The sequence below is a fragment of the Paramormyrops kingsleyae genome, chromosome 16 (assembly GCF_048594095.1).
Source record: "Paramormyrops kingsleyae isolate MSU_618 chromosome 16, PKINGS_0.4, whole genome shotgun sequence".
NCBI lineage: Eukaryota > Metazoa > Chordata > Actinopteri > Osteoglossiformes > Mormyridae > Paramormyrops > Paramormyrops kingsleyae.
Window position 1 is genome coordinate 4278029 of NC_132812.1, and position 26610 is coordinate 4304638.

At 41.1% G+C, this 26610-nt stretch overlaps 1 protein-coding gene and 1 long non-coding RNA gene across 2 annotated transcripts in view; both read right to left on the reverse strand.

The window, feature by feature from the left end:
• The window catches only part of LOC140578809 (neuromedin-S-like), a 63277-nt gene that overhangs the window by 26644 nt on the left and 10023 nt on the right, over nt 1-26610 (reverse strand). The gene's annotated exons all lie outside the window — the stretch shown is intronic.
• On the reverse strand, nt 9664-11615 carry LOC140578810 (uncharacterized). Its single transcript, XR_011983077.1, has 3 exons — nt 11400-11615; nt 10970-11067; nt 9664-10846 (listed from the first exon to the last, which is right to left on the reverse strand). It is a non-coding gene; the product is annotated as an uncharacterized lncRNA (long non-coding RNA).

A 26610-nucleotide genomic window follows, 5' to 3' on the forward strand; every position in this document is an offset into this window, starting at 1 on the left:
CTGCCACAGGGTGGCAGAGATGCAAGACAGCAAGCTTTTCCCAGGGTTAATAATACGGGAAACATGTTTTGCCCATTTTGAGGACATAATGTGCACTTTGTAGTCATGTAGGATTCCTTAAAGATCTGACACACAAACTTTTAGTCTGTCCCTAGAAATCAAATTACAACTTCAACTGAGACTAAAACATATGAAAAACTAAATAGAAATATATCTTTAAAATAAAACTAATAAAACCACACTGTAACCTAACTAAAACTAAATTGGATTTCAAATGAAAACTGAAAATAATGTAAAACAAAAACTAAACCCAAAACAGTGAAAGGAAAAAAAAAATGGAAATCCCAGAATCACAGTGACTACAAATTCACAAAACCAGGATACATGAAGGAGCTTTTTTCTGATTTCTCTGATTGTTTTTGAATCCGCTAAGCCAACCCTATAAAAGTCCTATCAGAAAAGCAGTCAAAATAAGACCAGCTGAGTTTTATAGCATGAGTTAACTTTAGGTACAACCCTAGTCCTGTCACCACAGGAACACAAAACATCACATAGCCTGGTGTCACCGTGAGACTCATTACTCACATTCACTCACATGCCACTTTATTAGATACAGCTGTTCAATGGCTTGTTGAAGCAAATATCAACCAATGAGGTGTCAGCAGCACAATGTATGAAATCATGCAGATGCAGATCTGGAGCTTCAGATACTGTTCACATCAAGCCAGAATGGGGAACCAAGGTGAATTATTTGACTTTGGACGTGGCATGGTTGTTGGGGCCAGACAGGCTGATATGAGCATTTCAGAAACTGCTGATCTACTGGGAGTTTCACGCAGAACCATCTCTAGGGTTTACAGAGAATGGGCCAAGAAAGAAAAAACCTTGAAGCAGATGGGCTACAGCAGCAGATGGGCTACAGCAGCAGCAGACCACAGCGGGTGCCTCTCCTGTCAGCTAAGACCAGGAAACTGAGGCTGCAGTGGCCACAGGGTAACCGAAGTTAGACAACGGAAGATGTTGCCTGGTCAGACTAGTATTGATTTCTGCAGCAACATTCAGATTGTAGGGTTAGAATTCGACGTAAACAGCATGGATCCATTCTGCCTTGTATCAACAATTCAGGCTGCTGCTGGTGGGGTAATGGTGTGGGGGATATTTTCTTAGGACACTTTGGGCCCCTTAGTATCGATTGAGCATCATTTAAATGCCAAAGCCTACCTCAGTATTGTTGCTTACTAGGTCCATCCTTTTATGACCACAGTGTACCCAGCTTCTGATGGCTACTTCCAGCAGGATAATGCTCCATATCACAAATCTGATATCATCTTAGACTGGTTTCATGAACGTGACAATGAGTTCTCTGTACTCAAATGGCCTCCACAGTCACCAGATCTTAACCTAATAGAGCACCTATAGGATGTGTTGGAACGGGAGAGTCATGAAGGTGCAACTGACAAATCCGCAGCACCTGCGTGATGCTATTATGTTAGCATGGATCGAAGTATCTGAGGAACGGTTCAAGTATTTTGTTGAATCTATTGCTGCGTTCCATTTATCTCAGAGGTCAGAACAGGGACTGATGACATCATACACAAGTTAAGTGTTCCAGTACAACAAGTTGGAAGCAATACCAGAGACCTGTTTCAAAAAGCAGGATATCTTGTTTAGCTAGATAACTTGTCAGATTTAATTTACCGCAGGTTAAATGGCCTTTATCTTTGTTCACTTTCAGACTACCTTAAATCTGACAAGTTATCCAGCTAAACGAGATATCCTGCTTTCTAAAACAGGCCCCAGTTCTAGCCCAGTAATTGTTAGCCATTGTTAGTAATATCAGTTGATTATGTGGTATTTTGTACATAAAAACACCATAGCAACACATCCACAGATAGCAGTTGAACAGCACTGTGCGTACTACCGATTTAATGAGCCACACATAAAACACAAGTGCTAATAAAAAGTATTAAACTACAGCTTTAACTTCGGTAGATAACAGGTGCCATCCTGAATTCAGAGGTCAGGGTTGGAGAGATTCCTCCAAGTCCGTGAGTTGAAATTCTGACTTCAGGGTTTCATTACATTTGAAATTTCTGAATAGGAACTCAGAATTTCTGAGTTACGAGTTCAAATGGAATGGAACTGACACTATTTTGCAAAAAGCTTAGTTCATTCTGACCAGTGCAGGTCTGTGTAGTGTAGAGTAACCAAGACCGTCTTCCAGGGGTTAGATGTACAATCAATGGGTTGCAGTACAGGTGGACTTAGTTTGGGTTATGAGACTACCTGTTAGATACCAGGAGCATCTCCATGGTAACCATATGCTGCAGAAGCACTAGGGTCATAAGACTTCCTGTGACTTTTTAGAGACCTGTTATGGGGAAGGATTAGTTTCACCAGTCACAATCACTGGTCAGTGCATCCTCAAAGTACGGATGAAGCAAATGATCAGGTAAGCAAAGTGATGAAAAAGACTCCTGGGTGGGTTACAAGGCAGAATACTGCGTGTTTCTTTCTCCTTGGCATTTGAAACACTGTTATGAAACCTTCATTAACCTCCATTATGACAAATACGTAGTGAAACTGCAGACTTATTAGCTTAGCGCATTAGCTTTCTTATCCTTGTAATTCACTGGCATTTCTTAGCTTTTATAATCTTTCTTCCCTTGCTAATCTAGTTAAATTACATGCATAATTCACACAACTGCTTTCTTCCTGACATCTGAGAATACTGTTTGCCAACTATCCACTATGTGTAGCGGTGTTGTGCGATCATTCCCACAAGCAGCTGCTGAAGGTCTGTAGTATGGGGTAGATGGTGACCCAATGGTAAGCTGTCCAAAGCCTTTCTAGAATCTCTGAAAATGGTTCTTCTTTTGCTAATGATGAGTTATATGTGTGATGTTGTGCCATTTCTGGGAGCCTATCACAGTTACTGCCATCTAACCATTTTTGACATTCTAGGGCAATATGCATTGCTTTAAAATCTTGGATTTTAAAATAAATGTAAAAGTTAAGGAATGTTAACAGTTTATTGGTGAAATATTGGCTGGTCTTCTGGGATTTGAATTTGGCATTTTCTTTTTATGAAAACTGATATAGCCAATAATCTGTAACACTTGGTGAGTTATAATAATGATCAAATTTGGCTTTCTGTTCCATGGACTGAAAACAGGCTAGACGTCTAGTGGCAGTCAGTGTGAATTACCCCTCCATAATTGGGGGGACCTGCCGAGATAGATGGATAGATGGATGGATAGATAGTCATTGTCATAAAACAACGAAATTGAAGTGCCTCTTCTGTACAATCCTCATACATTCATTCTGGCCCCCCCTCCTTTGCCCCCACACCCCTTTCTTTGATAACACCAGAAATAATATCATTTCATTTCAGCATTCACTAGCATAATTGCCTTAGGATAAAAACTGTTTTTTTAACTGGTTTATCCTTGTTTTTATTGCTCTAAATCTCCTGCCCGAGGGCAGCAGCTGAAACAGACAGTGTCCTGGATGTGTTGGGTCCTTAAGGATTTTTTTTTGCCTTTCAGAGCAGCGGGATACATGAAGTCCTTCTACAGTGGGGAGAGTACAACCAGTAGTTTTCTGAGCTGTAGTGACGACTCTCTGGAGCGCCGCCTTCTCTGCAACTGTGCAGCTGTCATACCACACACACATGCAGTAAGTTAGTATGCTTTCAATGGAGCAGCAATAGAAGGTTACCAGCAGCTTCTGGGAAAGGTGGCTCTTCCTAAGAAGTCTCAGGAAGGGGAGTCTCTGCTGTGCCTTTATCAGCTCCGTAGTGTTGGCGCTCCAGGTCAGGTCCCCTTCTATGACCGTTATGGTCCGCTACCGCGACAAATAGTCACCACCAGGATCAATGTTAAGACTGCAAGATGCGCTAGGGGTGTTTACTAACATGTATGTAACACACGGTCATGGTCTGGACATGCGACAAAATGAGAATCAATACAGAAAATCTCGTTATCCTTATGCCTATCCAAAAGAATTTGGTTTTGATAACTGCCAGGAATTATCCTAGATGAAGTATATTAGTAAAAGTAATAAGCCTATACAGTTACAAACAGCCTGGTCTGGTCCAGCAGTCTGCTGTTATTCCTGCCCTCTCAGTCCCCCCAGCTCCAACAGCCTTCAGAAATAAATATTTGCCTATTAGGCTAATATCTGTCTTGATGATACAATAGATCTTAAAGTACAGCCTAATTTCTAACTCACCTCTTGGTCCTGCGCGCTGCCCTCATCCTGCCATCTTCCTGCTGCCTGTCCTGCACACGTCCTCATCCTGCCATCTCCCTGCTGCCTGCTCCTGTGCCTCTCCTGCCTTCTGCTGACCACCATTTTCCTTCATACACATTAACAGTTTGCAAAACTGCACCTATACTTTTGGTGTGATGTTCTGTAGCTCAACACTAATATTTCCTACTTACTCTTCTTTTACCACCAAAAAAGTGTCTGATGCCTCTATCTTTCCTTTTCCTCATAGTGTCTGTGAATAAAATCTAATCTATATTTAACAAAACAGTATCTGGGCTACCAGATGAAGCTTCTAAAAATGTCTATAAATATGAAATTGTGGAATGCAGAATCAATACCAGGAAAATTCTAATAATAGGGCTTATTATTTGCTAGCTAGTTTTACGTTGCCCCTATAGGTTTCACTTATAGTAACGTTAGACCTTCTTATGCGTTAGCATTAGCCTAATAACAAACCACACAGGCTGAGTGGCCAATTAATTTCAGAAAGGCACAATTTATTCGTGATAAAATGAGAATAAAAACATAGGGAGTTCATCTCCTTGGAAAATGACCATGATCGATTTTACCTCACCAAATAAGCCTGGTTTAAATAGAGAACTTAATTAGCTCTCATAATTGCTAGTTAACGTAACTAACGTTGACTGTACCGGTGTTCTGTCGAGTTGAGCTACTTTGTCGAGGTAAGCTATGGTTAGGGCCATCGATTAGCACTACGGTAGCTTACCTCGACAAAGTAGCTCAACTCGACAGAACACCGGTCTCAGAAGGACAATGGTAAGTAATTCAACTTATAAAGACGTCAGCTTGCATTAGTAGATGAAACACTTAAACGAATAAATGAAGGTTGTAAAATAACACATTTTCAACAGGCTAGAATTCTGCTGGCTACTTACATTTACCAATGCACGACAAACAGTACCATGACCGACAAACACAATGAACAGGTCATTCAATGAGAATGAATGACGCAACCGACTGGCTGCGCCGAGGTGGTAAAAATGGTGCGGTCCACATTAGGGGTGTCTGAAATCGTTTTACATAAAATGTTTCTACAAGGTGAGGTTCTCTTTTTTTAAGTTTTGTTAAGACCCCCCAAACTGCTATTTTTGTCTCTTGGGTCTGGGTCTTGATCGGGGGGTACAGTACCCCCCGTAATTCGAACCATGGTGGCAGTTAGTCAGTGTAATTTGGGATTCACATGGGAAAATCCAGAGGCTCAGTTTGGTGATGGGTTTGCTAAACTTGGAGTTCTCGTAAAGTTGCCTGACCAGTGTACCAGACCCCTCCAGAATTATTGGCATCCTTGGTCATGATGAGTAAAATGTGTTATCCAACCTTTAACTGAAGTAAATTTATTCTAGGAATAAAAAGAAACCTCATGAAAAAATATTTAACACAACACGTGGCATGATTATTGGCACCCCAGTATTTAATATTTCATGCAACCTGCCAACAACAGTCTTCTCCTATAATGCTTGATGAGATGAATCAGAGGGAATCAGATGACCGTTCTTCGTTACAGAATCATTCCAAATATTTGAGAATCCTAAGTCCTCCTTTGTGGATGCTTCTCTTCATCTCACCCCCTGGTGTCCAATAGGATTTAGGTCAGGAGACTCAGATGGCCATGGCAGAAGCTCGACTCTGTGGTCACTGAATCATTTTTATATGGATTTGGGGGTATGTTTTGGATCACTGTCCTGCTGGAAGATCCAACCATGACCCAGTTTTAGTTCCTTAGCAGAGGCAGACGGATTTAATTTAAAATCTCCCAGTACTTTCTGGAGTCCACAATACCATGTTTCCTAACAAGGGTCCTAAGGCCTCTGGAGGAAAAACAACCCCACAACATCACAGAACCTCCACCATACTTAGCAGGGGGGATCAGGTTGTTTTCTGAATAACCAGCCTTCTTTTTAAACAAACCCCTCTTTAGTGTTTGGTGCCAAAAAACTCTATTTTTGTGTCATCTGACCATAAGAACCCAATTCCAGTCAACGTTCCAGTAGCGTCTAATAAACTCCAGGCACTTACATTTGTGGTATGATGACAGCAAAGGCTTTCATCCAGTATGCCTTCCAGATTGTTTGTTATCATGGAAGTGACAGCTAATTGTAGTTTACCCACGATAAATTACCCATCAGCCCACTACCGTTACCAAATACCCATCAGCCACCGGGAAAATGCCCAGCATACCCCAGATATATGTGCGTGTATTTCTGGAAGGAGAGCAAGAGGGGATATGGGAAAAGAAGCAATCCAATGTCCCTGACCTGTGCAAATGGCAAATAAGAAGGATTTTGTGATACAGCTGTTTTAAAATAATCCAGACTGCCATCTGGTGGCAGAAAAGAAACAGAGGCACATATCTGGAGTCCTTTGTCACAGAGATGTCCAAGTAATGTGATGAAAACACACCCCTGCTTTTCTATCATGCTGATGTGCAAAGGGTGAAGCATAGTGATCAACATGGAGCAAGAGAGAATGAATACTGCCAGAGATGTGGTCAGTTTCTAAATGATGCCTTGATCAGGGCAGTTAGTACCCACTAGACCTGCACATACTGCAGCCATCCCTGAACATCTCACAAAGACACATTCATGCAAATTTCACTGATTCCTCAAATGAACAAAATGTTCATAAATTGCTCTAAGAGTTAAGCTCATTCATGAGATTCCCCCTGACCCATTAATCCAGTTTTTCTGGCTCTTGACACTCTGTTGCATCTCTTATATCCAGCAAGCTGCTCACTAATCTTTCATTAATGGCAAGAGCTATTTAAAATATGTAAATGCTGCATAGTAGAACAAGAAATTACTAAAGGTGAATGTGCCATGAAATGCAAATTATTACATCCTGTATAGCTAAGCTGCATTCCTATCTAGGGCATGGTTTTCAGATACGTGGAGTTTACTGTAATACAACAGAGCCAAAGATGAAGAGCCTGTTCTCAAAGGTCACCACAGAGCGAAATGTACTTTCAGCTCATTGAATAGTTGTCTTATTAGGTTCTTGCTTTGTTTGGAAGTTGTTCCAGTACTACTTACACTCATATCTCGGCCTTCATTGGAAGCTCAGCCTAGCTGCACTTATGCCTAGCTGACTTCTTGACAGCCATATGTTTGTTATGTTCTGTTTGTCTGACTTGAAAGTCGCTTTAGACAAAACCATCTGCTACTGTACATAAAAGTAAAAATGGTAAGGAACAAGATGCTGTGAGAGAGCCCCTGATGAGAGTTCTGGACTCTCATAAACTTCAAAAAAGAACAAGCAATTGAGTAAATCGTAAACTCCAACCAGTGGATCTGAATAAAAATGAGGTAGGTGTTTGAATTCAGAAGACATTGATGCTAATTAATGCTGCACATCTATGTATCTGAACCAATGACTCTCAAAGCAGCCTTGAGGTCCCACTATCTGCGCTGCTTCTTGATTCGGCCAACATCATTAACAAATAAGGTTTCATTTGGCCAGATATATGAACCAGAGGGCAATCCACAAGCAAGAACTAAAACTGACCAAACAAAATAACATGCAGAAACAGTATGCAGAAGACACATGAACATGATCAAAACCAGGAGGTGCTGACCGTAGTGATCTGAAGTGATGATCGATTACCAGGGTATCTGTGCCCCGCCGACATATGATGGTCATCCTACACTGCCCCCCCCCCCCCCCCCCCCAAGAGAGTTGGACAGTAATCATTCACAAATTCCGGGATCCCAGTACTGTATATATGGGCCACTTAATATGAAAAATTATTTACATGCCTGGGAAACATTTATACACTTGGAGAACCACCATTCTGCGAAATGTCTCTTGGGGTACCCCCAACCCCCCCCCCCACGCTCCGCATATTCCGCAGGCCAAGCTGACATTTTGTCAAGAATTCCAGAATGTCTCACACCACCTCTGATGACCATACATACATCACAAGTCATTTCTGGATTGAATGTACAGATATTTTACTAATAAACACAGTATTATAAGTTGTATATGGCTGTGCAAATATATACAGTACCACTCAAAAGTCCATCTGCATGGAAAGCTGTACTCGTTTATTCGCTACATTTTAGAATAACTATAGACATCAAAAGTATAAGACAACATATATGGAATTATGCACTGACCAACACAAAAAAACAATAGGGGTGGCATCTCAGAAGGTTGGCAGTTCAAAATCTGTGGCACCAACCCATCACAGGGCACACTCACACACTATTCATTCACACATGCACACCTATGGGCAATCTGGAAACTCCAGTTAGGCTCAGCATATTTTTGGACTGGGGGGGGGGGAAACCAGGGTACCTGGAGGAAACTACACCATGCTGCCCTCTCCTCCAGAACCCATTGTACTAAGTTCAGGTCAGGTGGCCAGGTTATATGATGCATCACTATAACTCCACTTGAGGCAGTTGGTATGGTCAAACTATTGACTGATATTGTATATATAACTATTAAGTAGATCATGACTGATACTATATTTATTTATAGATTAAATAGTAAGGCCTATAATTTCCAGTTTTCATAATAGTGGGCTACAAAAAGAAAAAAAAAAACAGAAACTCGACTCAACAGCCAGTTTGAAAAACAGCAAACTGCATATTCTAGGTGAATTTCTTCACTGCTTGTTCACTAGCTGCAGGCCATGTATCTGGAGCTGCCAAACCGGTTTCCACATGTTTCGCATGAAACAGCATTATATCTGATGCACAGATGAGTGGTAAAAAACATATTGAATCATTAATAGATGCTTTTGGTCAATATCTGTCACATCTAGATTATGTGTTGAGTAAAAATCTGTGTGGTTAATATCTATGAAAAAGTGTGTTGCATCTCTTATTTTTGCAATGAGCTTAGAGTATGTTTTAAAAATGATTTGCTTTGTCATAGATTTAGGGTTTCAGTAAATGAAATACTCAGAAAATAGTATGCGTGTTCTCACCACTTTTAGAAAAAGACATTGTGATCTGTTGTCATAGCAACAGTAGTATACGTCGACCATCTCTCATTACTGTTTCCGTGAATAACTGTGGACGCAGGACCTGTTCGTGCAAATGCATGTATCTCTGAAATACGGCTCATTTGAAGCTACGGTTACAGCACAGAAATCACATTTTTGATTATTCTGCAACTAATGTCTTTATATAGCAGCCTAGACGTCTTAGCCCTTTAACGTTTTAACAAATCGCCGGAGTGTATAGGGAAACACCGCAGCACTCATCTGGGTTTTGTCTGTGTTTTTTTATTCCTCCAGCAAGTGAAACATGTTCACGTTTCCCCTCCAACATGTGCCAATAAGGGAGGCAGGACATAGAAAGGAGTGGGCATGTGTCCTCACACTGTTACAGCGGGGCAGGGTGAAGGGAAGGACGATCCACTGAGCAGCACCAGCAAAAAGGGATTTATTAACAAAACAGAATACAAATGAGAAACCAGAAAATAATGGGACTATAAGGGGTAAAACAAAAACTAGTAATACAAAACACCAAGTAAATGAATTACAAAGAAAACAAACACTAAAACTACAACTAGACAGGGAGCAATACCAGGAATAACAAAAAACATAAATAAATAGGAACACAGGGGAAAAAAAGCACATCTACAAACACGCAGAACAACTACAATGACTGACTAAAGAACAGAATGAGGGCAAGCACTTAAATATACACAATAAGAAGGGTCAACAAAGGGCAGGTGGGGACCATAACCAAAATCAACCAATCAGTTAAGGCACAGGGGAACAACAAGCAGGTGGAATAAATTACAAATAACAACCACTGGATAATAGGAAACATTAACAAACCCTGAGGGCTAAATACACTAGGAGAGAGAAGGAACATAAATATGAGGGGGGACATGATCCAGGTATATAAGATTCTAACGGGTCTGGATGCTGTTCAGCTAAATGGCTATTTCAATATTATTTTAAATACTAGAACTCGTGGCTATACGTGGAAATTAGCGGGAGAACATTTTTAAATGAATTTGAGGAAGCACTTCTTTACACAGCGTGTAGTTAGAGTATGGAATAGTCTTCCTGCTAGTGTAGCGGAAGCTAAAACCCTGCCCAGTGGGCACACACTCATGGAATCCACGTGGAAAAGATGTGTTTTCACCACGTGGAAAAGATGGGTAATTTAGGTGTAAAGACAAGTTGAATTCACGTGGATGTTGGCCCGTGGAAAATACATGTTGTGTTCAACGTAAATTCGACAAAGTTCAAAATGTCTACAAAGCAGACACAAATCACATAAAAGTTTTGTCATATTTTTATCAATTATTTAGTCATATTTCAAAACAAACAATACAAAATGCACATAAAAACTGGGTGTAGTGCATAATACTGACATAACTTATAAAAATGCCAATACTAATTAAGACTAATGAAACAAACAGAACAGCTAAGACAAGATAGACAACTGTCTAAAACACCAAAATAAACTAAAATACAATAACATTTACACTGTGTCCAGTCTTTCTTTCCTCTTAGGTGCATTTCTCAACCGGTTGGCAATGATGCTGAGGGCAAAGGCTTCTGTAACATCATGGGCCTTTACTACACTGTCTGTCAATCAAAGGACAAAAATGTTTAGTATAATTCAGATGCATGGACTTCAATGTATCAATACAATCATTATGTCGATATAAAAAAAGACACGACCACATAAGGCACTGTTCAATTACTTACCAGTTATTAATTTGCACAGCGCTGTCTTCTCAAATGATATTTTATCCCCTCGTGATCCCTTCATGTTTAGTTGACGCATAAGTGAATTGGTAAAGAATCTAGAAGAGAACAGAACTATTTCACATGATTAACAAAAGGCAAATAAGATCTACCTGGTATTCAAACTATGATCTAAGGAAATTATTGTATCAATTAATGTCTGACACAATTGTTGTAGATACAATACGAGTGTGATTTCATATTATAAGCAGATATTTTAGTGAGGGATACAAGATAACATCAAAATCACATCAGAATCGACCGAAATTGCTTATTTTTAAAATGTAATATTATGCGCTAGTCACTTTTATAAGTGATTTTAGCTGAAATTTAAAATGAGAAAATTCAATAAAAAACAGTCTTGAAAATTACTAAAATCTGAATTACTCACATGGGAAAACCTGATAATCGCGCAGGAGGTAACAGCAGACAGGAGAAACCAGCGCGAAAGACTACTTTCAGGGGTGCAGTTTGCGTACGTTAAAACCAGTTAATACCGTTTCAAAATTGGATGGCGTCAAACGTTTCCGACGCTTATACGACGAAATGTATAAGCCCCGCCCCCACCAGTCTCCTGCTTGTTAATGCTTACCGTTTGCCAGCTTAAGATGTCAATCCAAAAAAAAAAAACTGTTAAACAGTGATTAGAATATCAAATAAAAATAATTGAACTAAATGAATGTTTAATATGTATATTTAGTATTGTATTATATTGTTTGTATGATATTGCTTATATGTATTATTAACATAAAAAGAAATTCTATACATGTATTGGCACAATCTAAAAATTATAAAATGATAAAATAAGGTATTACTCTAAATATTAATTCATTCAAGAAGGAATGGGCAATGTGTTTAGATCACAACAGAAAAGGCAGAGAAGTTGCACTCTGATTCTTTACATTTACATATAGATTACAATTAGTATTCTTTATATAGGTCAGTATCTCTATAAGTTTTGAAAGTCCCCATTAGAATCACACACTGATGTTAAATATACTGCAAAATAATGAAAATTTGAGAAACAATTCTGACACATATTTGTACAACGATTAATATCTTGAAATGGATTTTCTCAATGTTATACCATTTTCTGGTATAAAAATGTAATTTTGGCATGCCCCTCGCACAGCTCTGTGAATGTCTATGAGTGCAATAACTTATTTAATAACAAAAAAAATTAAAATTAGCCTATTTGTCAATGTTCTTATGGTTCCTAACAAGCTGTTTAATAAACTTAAGAAACCAGCCCTGTATGTTTGCTTTATTACATTCGTGTGTATCAGAGCTGAAGGTGAATGTTCTCTGGACATTTTGGATGTTTTAATGTTAGTTGATGAACTCATTATTATTGTCATTTTTATGGAAAAAAACATAAAAATATGTATTCCTGTTTGAATTAAGATTGTATCTAAAATTAAATCAATCAATATGATGAGTAATAGTAGATAATGGTTTCTATTTCCCACATGACTTCCATGTTCAGAGGGTGCAGGAAATGGATCTAAATGGATTTCACGTGGATTGCACATGGATTCCACAAGAATTCCACGTTAATTTAGAACATGCTGCATGTCTAACATCACGTGGAATCTACGTGGATAAAATCACTTGGATCCGCCACTTCACCAAATATCCACCAAAAATCCACGGGTTGCCAGCTTGAGTTTAAGCTGTCCAGGGCAAGTAAAGCCTATCTGTATTATTTGTATTAGCACAAAAATACAAAAAGTTAAAAACTAGATATTTCAGATGTTAATATATTTTGCAAAAGAGGGGATGTGTTCTAGTCTTTTTTGGCTTTTAATACAACTTACTGAATTACATTATACAATCACACACACAAAACACACAAAATGTTTGACATTTATGAATTTTCTAATTCTCTGTTCTCTGATTTTCTTTTCACAGATTTACAATTAGGATTGAATGTGCAATTGCAATGGTAAATATTCTATAATTATACCCAAATACACAAGAAATGAATAGATGTATATGCAATTAATGCATCTATTAATACTTATGAACACTAAGTTTGCTTTATTCCATCAGTGTGCACCAGCTAGGGCTTAGTTTGGACAATTTTGGTAGTGAGATGTTTAATGTTTAATTAATGATTGCCACATTTATGTAAAACATACAAAAATTCTTGTTTGAACTGAGATTATACCACAAATTAGGTCAATCAACCATCAATAGGATGAGTACGAGAATGGTTCCTTATTTTCCACGTGATATCCACGTGACTTCCATGTACAGTGGAATGAGATGTAAAACTCCACATGTATTCCACGTTAATTTAGAACAGGTTTTCCACGTGCCTAAAATCACATGGAATCTACGTGGATATCAGGTGAAAACTGGTGGATCCACCACTTCACCAAATATCCACCAAAAATCTACACAGTAGAGAAACTGGGGAAAGACACATGGGACAGAGCCAGACAGGCACCGAGCCAGACACACAAAGGACACACATGCACGGGGTTGCTAACTTTGGTGAGCTGGCTGATGTGAGATTTTCAATCTGTGTGTCTGCAAACTCTTTTACATGCATGTAAGAGTGTTTCCCAGCTAACACGCCCTTGTGGGGCCAACATGGGTTTAAAGTGGGCTGGTCGGGTTCTATGTGGGCATAGGCTCTAAGTCGGCTAGTAAACGGGCTGATACTGGGGCCCTGTTCGGCTGCCTAGGAAAGTTTATAGTGGAATGTATGTGGGAAGCCCAGCAAACATGGTATGTATGTGTCACGCCCCGCTCCGTCCGCTCCTAATGTGTGCTACGCCCACCTCATTACCTCCTGTTTCTCCCTGATTGTTCTCACCTGTGGCTCGTTACCCGTAGCTTGTCTGTTGTATTTAGTCCTCGTCTGAGTCAGTCTTCCCCAGACTTGTCATTAATGTTACTCGTCGGTCTTCCCCGTCCTGTGGATTCTCCCTTAATAAACCCCGTTTGCCCTACTTCCCGGATCGCCTTCTGCCCGACCGTGACAGTATGGGGCACACATGGGCCCTCTGTGGGTTTATTTGGGTATACAAAGATTTTGTAATTTTGGCACAAATTTATCCAAAATATTCATTTATGTTGCTTTTACTATGCATACTGTACGTTTTAAAAATATATGGTTTTCCATTTTGCTTAGTGCATTTCACCATAAAAATAATTTTAAATTTTATTTTATTAGTGACATCATTTGTTTTGACAAAGTTATTTTTTTTTTGTACTTTCGAAATAAACATTTTGTTTTTAATCTGACATTCTATGAATGCCACATGTTCATAGTGAGTACTTTGGATGTTAGTGGGGCCCATTTGGGTTGCCCATTTAAACATAATGATTATGTGGGCATACCAGAAAATGTTAAACCTGCATCCTGCATTTACTGTGCTAAAGCTGATTCTAGCTGTTTATTTTATGTGCTTGAGCAAGGCCCTTAACCCCCCAGTTCCCTGGCCGCTACGCTATATGTAATTCCGTTCTTTTATTAATTTAAAATATATTAGCAAATTATCAACCGTTTAAATGTTTTTGTTCAGTAATATCCTGGAAAGTTCATTCGTTTTATACATTTGTTTAGAACTATCTGATGAGCTGCTGTCACCCCTCCCACTAGTTGTTTTGTCGTGTATTTTTTTTTGTTTGAGTAATATTACTCAATATGCATTTTTTGTCTTCTAAAGTGGGTATATTCATATTGGTTAATCTACGCTAGCAAGCTAGCCTCACTACGGAGGGCAGTAGAAATAGATTAATATGCTCGTGTTAAAGTAGTGTTACAGAGTGAATGTTTTTTAAAGACAAGTAAACAGCAAAACTGTAATGATACGTGTATCAGTGCATGTATATGTATATGTATATTCGCGTGCATGGATTATAAGCCGCAATGCTGGATAAGTCTAGCTGTCACTGTCTGCTGTGCCCTGAAAAACCAATGCCCAACTATGGTTTAAGTATAGAAACATTTGCAAGTACGGTTTCTAACGTTTTACATGATGCCTGGAAGGATCTGTATAAACTCGTTGTATATCGAGCCTGTGTCCTGCTTGCCGCTTATATTTTATTTTAAACATTACCAATAAGTTATATCCAATGACATTTTTGTGGTGTTCTTTTTCCATTCTTATAAACACCTACTGTAAATGGCTGGTGTGTTTTGGTAATGAAAATTAGTAACTTATAATTATTACTGATAAAGTTCCATAAAACGTTACATTTTTGTAGAGAAAAAAACACTGAATATGAAACATTAAGTTTGTTAACTAAATGTGTTTACGTCCGCGATACACTCAAAATGGCGAATGGGGGCGTGTCAGACAGTGCAGACACAGATACAGTTTTCATTAAAAAAAATACATGGTCTGATTGTCTCTTGAGTCACCACATGGCCAGCCTGAATGCATTTCAGATGCATCATCTTGTATCCGTGAAACATGCCATACTGTTCCAACTGATCCTGGAGAAACACTGCAATGTTCTGCAAATCAGAATGGGCTTTCCGTCTGAACAACTGCAAAACCTGCCCAAAGTCGACAAACTAATAACAATGCCATCTATGTTACTTAAAGCTGCGAGTATTTCCCAGTGTTTCTAACCCAGACCAAAATAAAACTGCATTAATCTAAGGTGTGATATTGTTGCAGTGAAATTGAGCTCTAAATAGGCGAAATGAGAGTTTTTGAGGTTAATTCAGAAAAACAGACCATGCATATATTTTTTTTTTTTTACATGAAAACCGTATCTTGTTAATTCAGAAAAACAGGACGTATTTTTTTTTAACATGAAAACCGTATCTCGTTAATTCAGAAAAACAGAGCAGAATTATTTAAGTGAACGCATTACGTTATAAGTTAATTATGTTATTTTTTAAATGCTTGAATAGTAAACATGACAAAAGGTGCCAATTACTAAGGTTTGGCATCATATTTTTTAAGAATTTGTCATGTCCTATGATGATATGCTTATTGTAAATTAGCACGCATGCTAACATAACTGTTGCTAAACGTTTGAATTTGTTAATTTGTCATGAATACTGGTGTTTGTGGCTGTTTAATAAACCGTACCACTTGGTATTTTAATGTACTTTAATTAGCTGTATAGCTAAAATAATGTTGTATATAGTTTAATGTATACTCCTCTATTTACGATTATTAAATAATAATCGCTTGGATGTTAACCATACTGTTCATTTACAAATGGCATTTGCCGTAGATTGATAGGTCTAGCTGTTATTTTCCCGCCTAAAGTTTGAGATCACATATGGAAACTAGGTGGTGGTATGCGGTGTGGAAAATATACATTTATGAAAATTAGTTGTCTTGTTAAGTTATGTGGAATATAATATTGCCTTCTATACTATACACAGAGACAGGGGTTTCTGTACATGTTTGCAGACCTACTAGTTGGAAAATTGACTTATTTTTTCTATGGTTCAATTCGTTTCTGATTGAAAACTACTTATTTGAATGCAGCCATATTAACTTGTATTTAGTAAAATACATAATGTATGTTTTTCAGACTAAAATGTATTTTGATGAAGGTTCTGTGAGGACTAACAGAAGAAAAATTTCTTCACGAGTTAATGAGCACATTCAAGCTATTGAGGCCAGCATTTCAAACACTGAGTCCAACACTGTTCCTTTAGAACATGAGGATGTTTTTGACTCTGCTGTGGATTTTATGGCAGAGGAATTACCTACTGAGGAAAATGTCAAAATGCATGATTCTGTTGAGATTTGGTCTGCCATTCCAGTTATACAGTCTGACAAAGTTAGTGACAGTACAGCATCAAGCCAGTGTGAAAGTGAAGATGGTGATTCCTGCATTTTTCCATCAAAAAATTATGCCCTTGCCAGAATGAAACTTCTTAAGGCTGAGATCTGCTCGGATCTACAGACAGATTCAGACAGGGCAGGAAAGAAAAGAAAAAGGAGGTATAGCACAATATTAACCATGTTATGTTGATCAGTTATGTGAGGGCTCACCTATAGAAGACCGGTCACTAGTTGTTATTCCACTGAAATAATCAGTCAGAAAAAACCCAGCACAGGTATAAAAACAACCACTGACCATCACTGTTTTATAAATGTATTTTTTTTATAAACAAATAAAATATAAAAAATAAATCCATTCACTAAATAAACAACCTACATGTTTTCAAACTTAGTAATATTACAAAACTTTACACTATTTTGTAGTTTATTTCACTAATCATTAAAAAAAATGTATTGGAGGCTAAGGATGATAATAAAAGTTGATATAGTAAATGAGTTAGGGCTGCAACTAACGATTATTTTGATAATCGATTAATCTGTCGATTACTTTTTCGATTAATCGATTAATCGGATGGGGGGGGGGGCAAAAAACAATTTGATTTCCAGCAATTTTTAATAACCCAGTCTGTCTTTGTACAAAAGTTGTTTCCAGCAACTCACATAAAAAACAAATGTATGCTACATTAAGAGTATACAAAAAAAAATAATAATTTGTAGCAGCTGAATCAACGTAATGAAATACACAAAATCTTGTTTTATAAAGTGCAACCAGCATGGTGCTTTAGATAATGTATTCAGTACTCCAGTTTTTCAATGTAAAAGCACAGACTACCGCTGCTGCTACTAAGAATATTATTAAATAATCGTCTAATGTTATTTAATGTTGATACACATATATGACAGGGGGAGAGAGCACGCCAGCGAGTCTGTCTGCATTTATTACGGACAAATAACGTAAACATTTATTGCGAAGAAAAAGCCTTTTCCGCATCTTACGCTAAAAATTACTGAGCAACGCAAATAAGACGATTGGTGACGAAAAACCCGTGAACGGCAGGCGGCAAATTTTGTTTTAAAACGTGTCCGGTTGTTTCAGCATACTACAGTGATGAACTGTAAATAAGATAAATAACATAAGGCTATTTAGTTTGTTTAATAAAAGGACAAGATATTGTAACGAACCTAAAATAGCGTTGGAGGGTGTAAGGGAGGAATAGACCACCACAAGATTTCTACTATAATTAGAACAAGTTTTATTCAATACAATTCATACAGCGACCGATCAGGTCGGATCTGGGTTCACAAAAGGGTCCGGATGCGCTATCTCCCCGTAGCAAACCAGTCTTTCCAAACGGGTGTTAATCCACGTTACCACACACACCACATCCCTGTCAGGGCACGGCACACCAATAGCACTGCAATACTCAGTGATCCCCACACTTCAGGCACAGGCAAGCGTCACGGAACCGGTACCCCGTCTATGGTCCCGCCCCGACTCCTAGCGGCTACGCTGCTTACTTTAAAACACAAACAAACATACACGGACAAGATTAAAACATAGCGTTCCCCCCGAGGCTCAAGACCCTCCCACGGGGAAAGAACATTAATTAGCACAGGTCCACAATCGAAGACACTACGCGGAAAGGGAATTCCCCAGCCGCTACGTCACATGGGGATGCCGCGATTCACCTCGACCCAACACTCTAAACTCAGCAGCGAACATGCACTCCTAACTCCCCCGTCCTAACTCTCCTCTCCCTACCACCCCGGAACCTATCCCTGCAACCCGCTATCTGGCTTCACCGCCGGCAGCCCTACACGGCATACGAACGGCACCTCCCTCCCAGAACCAACGAGTGCTGTGTCTAACACGCAATCTCTTATTCAGCGCGGCTCTCGAACCCTGTATTCTCCCTCTTTTAATCCCACACCCTAACAACCCAGGTGTGGCCACTTAATTAACTTGCCATGCCAATCCCTCCCCCCTCCACACACACACCTATCATTACACTCCCCCCACCCTTAGAACAGACTCGTCCTCGAGTCACATCATCTCATAGTCCTTAGCCCATGCTGGTGGCCTCCTCTGACGTCCCAGACGAATCTTCTGGACTGGAGCCCCCTCGTTCCGTTCTTGTTCCTTAGCCCGACACGTAGCAGCAGGCCCATCGCTGTACAGCTGTAAAGGGTCCTTACGGGCTCTGCTCCGCCATGTTCGGGCAGGCTGGTCCCCTTCCCTCTGCTGTCCTGGTCCAATTGCACTTGCCTCTTCTGACTGATTCGCTGCCATTGCCCCCACTTCTGCCCCTCGTACCACCGCCTCCATCTCACCACCCTTCCCCTCTGAGGGCAGTGTTTGCAGATAGCCACCACCAGGGGGGATAGCCCTTAACTCCGGCAGGGTACCAACAGGTACCACTCGTTCTCTATACTCCGGGTTGGGAGCCTCTGTTACAGTAGAGAGAAAAGGTTTAAGTCGATTAAAATGCACCACCACCTCATTCCCACCTTCCACTGGTACCACTTGATACAACACCTCTGTTATCCTTTCCACCACCTTATATGGGCCCTTAAACCTTCTCTGTAACTTTGGACATAAACCCCTTCTTCTAGCCTTCCCCCGGACCCATACCAACTCCCCCTCTGAATAATACTGGACTTGCGCTCTGACGTCATACGCTTCCTTCTGCTTACCAGAAGCCCTTGCCTGATGACATTTTACTGCTTCCACCACTGTGGCCAATGTGTCCCACAGTCTAGCCACATATTCAGTTACAGAGGAAAACCGTTCCCCGCCATTGAGATTCAACATAACATCCACTGGCAACACTATCTCTTGCCCAAAAATAACCTTATATGGTGTAAACCCAGTACTGGAGTGAATACTACTCCTATAAGCCATCATCACATAAGGTAACAGCAGATCCCAATTGGATTGGTTTTCCTCTACAAAGAGGGACAACATTGACAACAATGTCCTGTTAAACCTTTCAATCATCCCATCCGACTGGGGGTGGTAAGCTGATGTCCTAGTCTTTTGAATGTTCAACAATTGACACACTTCTTTGAAGAGATTTGATTCAAAATTTCGACCCTGATCTGTATGAATAGAGCGAGGGGCCCCAAAGCGACAGACCCACTGCTCCACCAAGACCTTGGCCACAGTTGAAGCTTCCTGATTAGGGAGAGGAAATGCCTCAGTCCATTTTGAGAAATAATCCCCAATGACCACAATGTACTTATGTACCCCTGAGGTTACTGGTAGCGGCCCTAAAATGTCTAACGCTACCCGTTCATATGGCCTAGCGGTTACCACAGACTGCAGTGGGGCACACCCCCGTTTCCCCACCACTTTCCGGGACCCACAATCCACACACTCCCGACACCAGCGCTTAACATCCCCAAACCACCCCAGCCAATAAAACCGATCTTTCACCTTGGCTTGCAACTTTTGTACTCCCAAATGACCCCCAGTAGTAGCATTATGCAACTGCCTCAAAATATCTGGCACCAAAGACTTGGGGATAACAACCTGAACTTGATTTGCTGCATCCGAATTTAAAGGTGGATATCGTACCAACCTAGAACCCTGCACCTGCAACTGATCCCACACTGGTGCATATTTCCGCAGCTCATCTGGAGGCTGACTACCTGCCCTCCCCTGCTTTTTTAGAGCAAAAATCTTTTGCAGCTCCGCATCTTCTTGCTGAGCCTGCCCCAACTCATCGCACTCCTCCTGACCTACCACAGCCTCTGGACACACCTCCTTCACAGCACATATCACCTCTCCCCCTTTTTTTTGGGTAACTGGTGGTGAATCTGAGGTTACTGGCAGAAAAGCAGGCAATCTAGAGAGGGCATCCGCATTAGCGTGCCCCCGACCGGGCCGGTGCACTATCTTGTACTGAAAGCTGGCTAGCTGCTCTACCCACCTAGCCAACTGCCCCTCTAAACCTTGGAAATTATGCAACCATCTTAATGAATTATGATCTGTCCGTAAGACAAATTCCTTACCCAGCAGGTAGTGTTTAAAATATTTTATGAATGTAACCATGCTTAACAACTCCTTCTTAGTTGTTGCATATTTCCTTTCTTGTTTAGTCAAAGCCCGACTAGCGTATGCTATCACACCTTCCCGTCCCTCCTCTACCTGGGACAGTACCGCCCCAATACCTGCATCACTCGCGTCCGTATCTAATATAAAGGTTTTATTTGGGTCAGGGTAAGACAGGACTGGTGCAGACATCAAACTAAGTTTGAGCTGTTCAAATGCTGTCTGACAAGCTTCCGTCCATTTAAACCGTCTGCCCTTCTCGGTCAGCTGATGCAGAGGCCGAGCAAGTTCAGCGAATCCCCGAATAAACCTCCTATAATAAGAGGCCAGACCCACAAAACTCCTCACCTCCGTCTGATTTTTAGGCACAGGCCACTGGCGCACAGCTTCCACTTTAGCCGGATCAGCTTTCACACCCCTAGCCGATATTATATGGCCCAAATACTGCACTTCTGTGGCAAACAAATTACACTTTGCTGGCTTAACCTTAAGATTAGCCTGACGCAATTTAGACAGAACCTCATCCACACGATCAAGATGTTCTTGGAACGTACGGCCAAAAATTATTATATCATCCAAGTACACCAAACAAGTAGTCCATTGAAGATCCGCCAGCACTAAATCCATGAGACGCTGAAACGTACTTGGACTATTACACAGGCCAAAACTCAACACGTTAAATTCGAAAAGGCCCTGACGAGTGATAAATGCGGTCTTATGTTTATCTTTTGGATCCAACTCAACTTGCCAGTACCCACTGGCTAAATCCAATGTTGAAAACCAACAAGCCTTACTCAAACTATCTAACGCATCATCAATTCGTGGTAAGGGATACGCATCTTTACGGGTGACATCATTCAATTTGCGATAATCCACGCAAAACCGAAGGCCACCATCTCGCTTACGTACCAGAACCACTGGCGCCGCCCAAGGGCTATTTGAGGGCTGAATGATGTTATTAGCCAGCATCTGCTTTAAATGACCAGATACTTCCTCCTGCAAATGGAGGGGGACACGGCGGGGTGGCAGCTTTACAGGCTTCGCCTCACCAGTATCAATTTTGTGCAACGTCCGGCGAGTTCTCCCCAAATCTCCCTCTCCAGCACTAAATACAGACAGATTCTTCTGCAACAAGGTATGAATGCCAGTCATATCAGATGAGGCAAAACCCCTCTGATGCAATCCAAAATATGTTACAAGTCTATCGACTGTCCATGGCACAACAGCATCCCCCTCATCCTCACCTAAGTCTACATGCTCTGCTTTCCGACTCACCTCAATACCCGTATGCAAGGTCCCTACCCTCATCCCCCCTTTTAAAGTGAGAGCATCTTTGGTTACATTAATAACGCTAATAGGCAACCTACCCTGCTCCACTTTACAAACAACCCGAGCTATCATTATATTGCACTGGTTAGATGCTGAATCCAAAGGCTCCACCATACCCTCAGAACAAACCCCAACGGTATCCTCCACCTTACCAGCAATGATTGCCTCACTACGGGGGGGAATTACGGTGTCTTCTGGAACTATGACGACCCGAGGCTTGTCCATGTCTGCTGGCACAATAAGAGGTAATAATTTACCCATTATCCGACACTCCTTTCTACCAAAGTCCAACATCACCCCATATTTACTTAAAAAGTCAAACCCCAAGAGAATATCCTGCGAAGGCACATCAGCTACCAAAAAGTCAGCAATTAATGCCAACGAATCAAACTGGCAGACTGTTTGCCATTTTCCCAAGATCCCCATTCCCCCACCATTGGCCGCAGAAACATCTCCATGATGTCCCGCCAAATCAGACCCCCCCTTAGTAATATCAAGCCAGATTTGCTTCGGGATAACTGATAAAGTCGCCCCACTATCCACTAATAAGAGTGAGTCTAACGCACCTACTTTCGCTGCGATGTACCCAGAACCACCATGGTTGCGTGCAGAGGCCACAGATGTACTAATACGCTTGGGGGCAGGCAGTAGGCCTACGGTACCTGCCCCCTGGCGTTTCCCTGCACATAAGGGCAATCACGCCGCATATGCCTATTACAACCACACTCCCAGCACCCAGACCCTCTCGCACTGTGATTTAAGGGGCCCTGTACTAAGGCACTAGCGTGGGGTAGATCTTGTTCAAACTCCCCAGGGGGCTTAATGGGGTTTGACCTTTTCATTCCCTCTTGCATCTTAGACACTGTCATACGAAGAGATTTTACCTCCTGCCTTAACTCCTCTACCACCCCCAACAACACCTCCATTTGTTCATCCCTTTTTAATTTCTGCTCCACCACTCCCCTCACTTTAGCGTCAGGTGTCAAAGAAGTCTGCTCCAAATTCCTCAGCAACTCCATTTCAGAAGCAAGTTCAATAGCATCTTCCAGCGTATTAGGCTTGGCACTACGCAGGCTAACCCGAAAATCACCTGTGGCAAAATGCGTAATAAACTGGTCTCTAGCCAGCATATCACATGTCCGATTATCAGCCGTGGGGTAAGCCCTAGCGGCTAATCTGCGTAAGGCATTACCAAATTCCCTTGCTGTCTCCCCATGCATACGGCGACGGGCAGTAAAACTAGCCCTACTCCAATCACTACTATCGCAAGGTTCAAAACACCTTGCCATAGCTGCTTTTAACACCACATAATTATTTTTAGCCTCACTCGGCAACCCACTATACATATCCCTAGCGCGGCCAGACAATAGCAAAGACATAAATTTAATCTTCAAAGACTCATTCCACCGATTTACATCAGCCGCCAAATCAAATTGCTCCGACCAGTCAGACCACTCACGACCTACACCAGTAAAAGTTTCCGGTATAAATATTGGGCGAGCAGGTGAAGCTACTGGGAGATTAAGAAAGCACTCTCTAGACGTGACAGGACAATCAGCACCCTCATAATCAGGGGATTGTACACTATCCTCCGCCTCCAACATTTTTAACGCCAATTCTAGATTTCTAAGGGGGAAAAAACAAGGAATCCCACCGCTGCCACCAGTGTAACGAACCTAAAATAGCGTTGGAGGGTGTAAGGGAGGAATAGACCACCACAAGATTTCTACTATAATTAGAACAAGTTTTATTCAATACAATTCATACAGCGACCGATCAGGTCGGATCTGGGTTCACAAAAGGGTCCGGATGCGCTATCTCCCCGTAGCAAACCAGTCTTTCCAAACGGGTGTTAATCCACGTTACCACACACACCACATCCCTGTCAGGGCACGGCACACCAATAGCACTGCAATACTCAGTGATCCCCACACTTCAGGCACAGGCAAGCGTCACGGAACCGGTACCCCGTCTATGGTCCCGCCCCGACTCCTAGCGGCTACGCTGCTTACTTTAAAACACAAACAAACATACACGGACAAGATTAAAACATAGCGTTCCCCCCGAGGCTCAAGACCCTCCCACGGGGAAAGAACATTAATTAGCACAGGTCCACAATCGAAGACACTACGCGGAAAGGGAATTCCCCAGCCGCTACGTCACATGGGGATGCCGCGATTCACCTCGACCCAACACTCTAAACTCAGCAGCGAACATGCACTCCTAACTCCCCCGTCCTAACTCTCCTCTCCCTACCACCCCGGAACCTATCCCTGCAACCCGCTATCTGGCTTCACCGCCGGCAGCCCTACACGGCATACGAACGGCACCTCCCTCCCAGAACCAACGAGTGCTGTGTCTAACACGCAATCTCTTATTCAGCGCGGCTCTCGAACCCTGTATTCTCCCTCTTTTAATCCCACACCCTAACAACCCAGGTGTGGCCACTTAATTAACTTGCCATGCCAATCCCTCCCCCCTCCACACACACACCTATCATTACAATATAAACCTGTTCTATCGGAAAGGTAGCCTTAAATGACTTCTGTTGCGATCTGGAGCTATATAGAAAATGAAATTAAATAAAATTAACTTGGGGCGCCCACCTAATAGAATGGTAGGGTAAACACGTTGTGGTATACTGTATGTAGCCGCATTTCTAGCCCCATAATAGCTGATTGTGTTGACAACCACGACTTCCCCTGCGTTCATTTAAACACATGTGCGTGTGTGAAGGGACGGGGCGGGTAACGCGGCCGGCAGTAACGCCATTGGTTGCAGTTATTAGTTATCCAATCCGACAGTAAACGGCTTATTAATAAGAATATTCTCAGAGTTATGGTCTCGAAATAAAATCCCGAGTCCTTGACAAGAACGAGTACAAATACGGCTGCTTCAAAGACAAGATCGAGACCTTCAAAAACTGGTCTTGAGTACTACAACATTTGATATTACTATAAATTTCTATCGTGAAGAAATGAAGCAGTGGTGTAGTGGTAACAAGAAATTTAAGGTGGGTAAACTATATGCACAGCAGTAAAAACGGTGGGTAACTATATCATTAACATTAGTGATCTTAAAAAAGGTGAGTAAAAGCTGTTTTGTAAATTTAAAAGGTGCGTAAATGGCGTTTATGTGCATTTACTTTTTTCTTTTATGGCGGTCGGCATCGGTTTATGTGCATTACTGCCACCGCGGCTTTGGTTAGCTTACTGCTCCCAAATTAGGAGGTTGCCACTGTACTTATGTGTATAATAACGTAGACCCAACTAATCGATTATTAAATTAGTTGGCAACTATTTTAATAATCGATTTTAATCGATTAAATCGATTTTAATCGATTAAATCGATTAGTTGTTGCAGCCCTAAAATGAGTTTAATGATCATTTTACACGGGTGTTCACAGTAGAGAACATGAGTATGCTGTCATTGACCAATATATGTATAACTGAGGCTGATGTGGTACAAAGCCTAGCTAAGCTCAAAATAAATAAATCGCAGGGCCCTGATGGCATCTTACCTATAGTTTTAAAAGAGATTATTATTAAAATATTAAAATATTATTAGCCAACCTTTACCATTAATATTCCAGAAATCGTTATCTGCTGGTGTGGTACCTTCTGATTGGAAGCATGCTAATATAACTCCCATATTCAAAAAAGGGGATAGAAGTAATCCAACAAACTATAGGCCAATCAGTTTAACTAGCATTACTGGAAAAATAATGGAAGCTATAATCCATGTGAAAATGGTAGATTACCTGGATGCAAATAACATTCTGAGGGATAGCCAACATGGATTTATGGGAGGTAGATCCTGTTTAACGAATCTACTTGAGTTCTTTGAGGAAACTACAAGTTTCAAGGTATAGCGTGTAGTTAGAGTATGGAATAGTCTTGGAATAGAGTGTGTAAATAGAATATGGAATAGTCTTCGTGCTAGTGTAGCGCAAGTTAAAACCCTGGGTTCCTTTAAATCTGAGCTAGATAAGATTTTAACAACTCTGAGCTATTAGTTAAGAATTTAGAATTAGAATTTGGTGATCAGTGGACATTGTTAACACACCACAGCACACAGTATGCAACGAAATGTGTCCTCTGCATTTAACCCATATGTGACTTTCGTGACATAGCAGGGGGCAGCTAATTCAGTGCCCGGGGAGCAGTGCTTGGGGGCGGTACCTTGCTCAGGGTACCTCAGTGGTGCCTTGAAGGTCAGGGATTCGAACCAGCAATCTTTTAATTACAAGTGCGCTTCCCTAACCATCAAGCCACCACTATCCAAAAAGAAAAAAAAAGAAAAATCAGGGGAGAGCGTGAATGCAGTTCCCCACTACCAGAAATTATGCAGTTGAGATTCCCACATTTGGGAACCCTCTAAAATGGCTTGTGAAATGTTTGTGTGCTGTATGCTCTCTCCTGGTTATAAAAGATATTAGACCTGATATA